General features: G+C 40.8%; 1 protein-coding gene across 1 annotated transcript in view; it reads right to left on the reverse strand.

The window, feature by feature from the left end:
• Nucleotides 1–1,667, reverse strand: part of LOC146000507 (putative nuclear hormone receptor HR38) — a 45,789-nt gene extending 44,122 nt beyond the window's left edge. The window contains exon 1 of the mRNA XM_083138276.1: nucleotides 1,611–1,667. The gene's annotated coding sequence lies outside the window, so the exon portion shown is untranslated. The remainder of the gene's footprint in view (nucleotides 1–1,610) is intronic.
• Nucleotides 1,668–5,786: the final 4,119 nt, after the last annotated feature.

A 5,786-nucleotide genomic window follows, 5' to 3' on the forward strand; every position in this document is an offset into this window, starting at 1 on the left:
CAGGATTTGAACATACAGAAGGCAGATTCGACCTGAAACATCTTTCCAGTTTATGTTGATTTATCTTCTCTTCTCTTTTATTTTCTATTCTTATATTTTCCCTTCCCTTCTCTCTTCTCTTCCTTTCTATTATCTTTCCTTTACACCTTTCCTCTTCTCTTTTCATATTTTTCTTCTCCTCTATTGCCTTTTTTCTGTTCTGTTTCTTACCTTCTCTTCTTTTCACTTCTCTTCTATTTCTCAAACTCTCTCTCCTCCCTGATGGCGTAGTGGTATCGTCGCCGCCTTGTAATCAAGGGATCCCGGATTCGATACACGGTGGAGTAACATAGTGGTTCGGATCCCACTTTAAACTGTAGGCCCAGTACCGATTAGCTTTAATGTGCATAAAGTGGACTCAAAACACCACTCAACTCTCTCTCTCTCTCTTTCTTTCTTCCTCAGTCTCTCCCTTCCAGCGAAAGCGAAGCAAGACAACTTCCTCAGTTCGAGGATAGAAGATATCAGTATCTTCCATAACGAAATTTCCATATGTATGAATGTTCTATCTACCGCCTGGTATATAGGCACCAAGCATAACGTTTCCTCGGTGTGAAAATATAGGGGTTTATCGTTCGAGGTACAGAATCACTTTCCTTGGTTTTTAAAAACGTTGTATTATTAATATAATAATTTATTACGAAAGCGCATAATTTGATTTTTCCAATCAAGGCTGGCACCTTGTAAATAAGGGGTCCGTTGTTCGATCCCCGCTGAAGGCACATTTCAGTTATTTGCATCCTACATAGAACTGTAGATCAAGTCAGGAATGATTTGATAAGTATGGAGTGGAATAACAACAAATTTTGTCAATTCGATACCGGGTGGAAGTCTTGATCAGGTTACCAAGCAACAGTACTGACGCTAGTCTATCGGGGAGGGCCCAGAAGATACATTAGTGCTCAATAAAACTCCTGATAGTTGTTCTTGAATATGACAGGGGCTTTTTCTCTTGTATATACGTAAAAAAAAGGTTAGTTTGGTGCATAGTAAAGTAGCTGTCCTAATTTCGAATTCTGGGTAATAAATATCGAGCCCTTTCATTCACTTCGTCATCTTGTACTTGTGTAATGATCGAAAAACAAAATAGAAGTGTCAAAACCTTGCATTTTCAAGAACGTGCAACATTAACAAACGTGGCAGAACAGTATTACTTTAGATTGGTTTGAGCTTACCAACTGGGAATTTCATAATCCCTCGTACATCGTAGCACAGTGCCATGAAGGCACATTTAGACAATGTGGGGGGTAGGGACCCATATGTTCTCGATCTCAGCCATTTTGGAGGTAATGTGATCAACATCACGCTCCGGCCGTCTTTACCGCCCATCCATTGACTTTAGGCTGGGTGAGCCCCAGAGCCGATCACCCACTCCGGGAAAAGAACCCGTATCTCCCGCGTGGCAGACAGACGCCCTACCGACTACACCACCGCGGCTCTATTTCATAATCTCATTATGATATGCAAATCTCCTGGAATTGTATTACTTCTTTTATGCTTACATTTGTGGTTCCTACAGATTTTTGTCATTGTATCATTTTCTCTTCCATAGAATATCTGGATTTACTCACCGAACAGTTTCTGTTCCTGTACGTGTGCAATGAACTCGGTTACTTCGTACCGTGTACTCACCTGTTCGCGACGTAACTGAAGAGTTGACATCTCAGCAGCACGTATTCGTCTGTTACACGAGAAGTAATGACGTCAACTAAGACGCAAGAATCTTGATACCGCACCGAGCAGTTAACGTTCAATCGAAGCATGAAGCGATGCAACTGCAGTTCAAGGTTGGAGTCTTCTCCGACGGCTAGATTGGAAACACTGCCGCAAAATCACGTGGACAAGAATGTGGTGTGAGCTATGCTCAATTGTTTTGCCTGATTCGTAACGGCAAGGAGGGAAACTCCTCATGTTAAGCCGGATACGATGAGATCAGTCCATGTAACGTCACGTAACTGCTGTGTTCAGCTGGAAAACGTAGCAGTTTCAGAAGGGAGGAGGGGAGGGGGAGGGGGATGTCTTTCCGTTGTCTACATTCCAGCGTTCGATTCAAGGATCCCAATTACTTTTCCATTTCAACATTTTGGGGCAACCCGCTATACATACGTATGCGTCACCCATAAACCCATAAAACCCAACCAGTGTTTACCATTAGAGCTGTTACCTTTGAGTAATTGCGGGGACTGGTGGGCAATACCCCAACATTACACACAATACATTTTCTTATTTCTTGGAGGACCCTCAGTCCCCTTGCTAATAACGCCCGTGGTTTTTACAGTGACGGCGCTAGAGAAATGAATGGGGAGGCAGAAAGGGGGATATTTGGAGATAGTCACATTCAGTCGACAACCAAATATCGTATATAATGCACATTTCGGCTAAGAGTGCATTTATTTATCTATTTTTATGTCCTGTAGGGGGCGGACTGTTCAACGGGGGTATTCTACCCTTGCCCCCTCTCTGGAGCCGTCACATGTGACAATAGGTAAGCACTGACAATACTTGAAAGACACGAGTGAACTTTTGCAATAAAAGTCCTGGTCTCGTCTTGCAATTCGAGACGAGAACGAGACTTTCCTCCCTACCATCTCTACTCAACGGGTAGGCCACTGCGTTTTATTCTTGAAACCAACACTTTACCTAAGCAGACCGCAAGTGTCATGAATCTTAGCCACAGAGTGGAAGAATTATCGATCCTTACCTTATTCGCGGCGTATTCACTTCAGTTTTAAGCCTCACGCGGTTGCTGGCTCCGTTGTGTGTGATGGAGAGAGTCAGAACAAAAATAGGACAAGGGAAGAAGAGTTACGTATGCGTGGTCTAAGCTAGCGCCTCGCAAATGGGCAGAGAAATTGAAATATGTACGCATAACGTTAACAATGCGTCGCCCCTTTCCTCGCCAAACAGCACAAGAGTATTGTGGACAGTATTGTTCCATAGCGTTGTCTCCGAAATTACCTTCTGCTTTCCACAGTGGCTCTGATTAATCCATTGTTGCCTATTTGTTATTTTCCATGGATGTACGGACAGACAAAGTGGTATGCACATGTCTATATCCTTATCTCTTGATCGGACGACGAGGCAGTCTCGTCAAACTATCTGCAATGCACCTAATGCTTCGAAAGCAGGTCGATTGCTTCACATACCATTTAGTGAGTTCTTATGCAGAACTTAAAGAAAACCAGTACTTATCATTATTTAAAGACCTATTTCAATAAGTTACCTATTTCGTTACATAAAATAACGTTAAACTTTTCTAGAAAAGAACAACAAACTGAAACAAGAGGCAATTTTTTTTTCCATCTAGTGATGAACTCGTTGGGAATAAAAATAATCAATTCAAACATTTCTGCCAATAAGATTCATGATGGATGAACACAGCAGCAAAATATGGAAGTTCTCCCTGTAGGGAGCACCAGAATCGAAGAGGTTAAGTTAAACTTTTCTAGAAATGAAAAACTTATTAACAATATCTCCTTCAAAAAGATTAAACTTCATTATGATTAATTAACAAATTATGTATCATTTGAGAAAGTAATGTTAAAAGTTTATTCACCAAGTCACTTTGCTCTACACATTTTCTCTCTCTCTCTCTTTCTCTTTCTCTGTGTGTGTGTATCACTTTATGTCGCTTTTCTACCTCCTGAATCAAAGGCAAAGATGAAGATGAATGATGAAAAGGATGATGGGTTTCAAGCGGTAATCTCGCTGGTTTCGTACCGCGTGGCACTAATCAGTGATTAGTAATTAGTAATTAGTAATCACATCGTCATGAGGCCGGCTTCATAAGTGGTAAAGGGTGAATGAGGTATCGGAAACTGTTTTTGTAAACTGTTTTTATGGTATGGTTCCTCGTATAAGCGTCCACATGTGGGGAGGGGAATGTTACAGCCCCCCGCCTGTGTGAAATGAATGTCAGACAAAAATGGCACATTTCATAAATGTAATTATATTTCAGTTACAATACATTTCATTCATCGTTGTAGGCAACAGTTGATTGAAATAAGACTGTTACAGGTTCAATTCTAGAATTTCAATTCAAGCAGTTCTTGGGACCAGGGGCGGAGCTTTAGTTTCTGATAACGTGCGCGAAAAAGCCTTTTAAAAAAAACGGTGGCCAAACCCTTTAGGGACTTTTCGAGACAGGCCTATACGAGATGAGGGTGAGGCTAAGTGTGAAAGACTTTTAGTTTCCTTGGAGGCAAATTTTTTTTATAATGCTTCTTATTCAGATGTGCCAAACGGATATCTACCTGATTATTTGTAAATACATTTTGTTTATCACAGCTGCAAAGTTTGGGAACATGTATAGCGTGGTTGCATACATTCAGGCAGTTTCCCCCGAGGGTTCATAGCCACAAAACGAGGCGTTAAACGCGTTGTTGCAGAAAGTTGTTTGATTTTATGATCTCTAGATGCTGTGGATGTTTGTGCAGTGTTGTGGACACTACATATTTCGAGCCAGAGATGATAACGAGAGAGGAGTATATTAACTGAAGGCGAGATCGAGAAAGAGACACGTCTCCTCAAGTACGGAGCGAGATAGGATTATACGTACCAAGTCTCGCCTCGTCTAGAAACCAAATATACCAGAGAGAAAAGAATCCAAGTTGAATTACGTGGAAAGATGGAAAAGTATCACTGACATGCTAAAAAAAAAGAAAATATTCTCTATTACAATATTTCTTCGCACATTCTATTGTTCAGAAAGTCCTGGTTTCAATACTCGTAACTGTTTAGTCCACGGTTTTCGTTACCCACTAGATTCGAATGCCAGGGTGGTATGTTTAACGAAGACCACGGACGCCTCATTCACTTTCTTGTCTCTTTCTCTACATCATTCGCTTTCTCGCCAATCAGTCAATCTTGCCTCGCACTATGTCTGAAATATTTTGTCCTATCTTCACACAAACACACACACACTTTCACACGCGCGCAGTGGTGCGTGAACTGAAAGATAAATGCAAGGTGGGTTTTCTTTATTTCTATTTGTGACCAAATGATCGCCATTAGTGCAAAAATTATCCATATCATGATTTATTATTAAAAAGTTGTCACTACATGTGAAATTCCATCTCTCTATCGCCTTTTTATGTAATTTCTTTACCGGCAATTGTATATTTGCAAACGGTTTTCCTTTCTCTTTTATTTACTAGTTTCATGCCATTCATTTCTGGTTTACGTGGCTACGTTACGAAGCCCGAGTTCCTGGATTCGAATCCTGAAATGTGCATGGATGTTGCCTGTTGTTGGATCCTTAGCTAATTCATCGCTGAATTCACGGTCGCGATCAACCTAGGGAGGAAGAAAAGCGACCTTATAATAAATATGCAAACAATATTGCCATATTTGTTTTGCAGACAATACTTACAGCGCTTGTAACCTACTTGCACTATCCGTGCGGACACTTTTATCAAACAATAATTTAATTTACACTATTAAATTAATACCGCTGATATTGAAGCAGAATAAGCTAATAATATCAAATATGTCGCTTTTAAACTCTATTTCCTTAACCATATCTCAGTACGGTTGCACTGGAAGAAGAATGGCTTTAAAAATCAAAGAAATGGAAGAAGAAGAAATCTCACCTCTGAAGGACAGTAAAAATAGACAGGTAAGAGAAGGAGAGAGCAAGAAGCAATGTAGGTGAAGCAGTTCTATTGATTTTTTCTGCTCTGACCTTGAACGTCGGCGTGCGGAGTGGATGGGGTCGAGGTTTCACGTGGAGCATGCGCAGTACGTTA

This window comes from Lepisma saccharinum, chromosome 1 (assembly GCF_977018435.1).
Source record: "Lepisma saccharinum chromosome 1, izLepSacc3.1, whole genome shotgun sequence".
NCBI classification, from domain to species: domain Eukaryota; kingdom Metazoa; phylum Arthropoda; class Insecta; order Zygentoma; family Lepismatidae; genus Lepisma; species Lepisma saccharinum.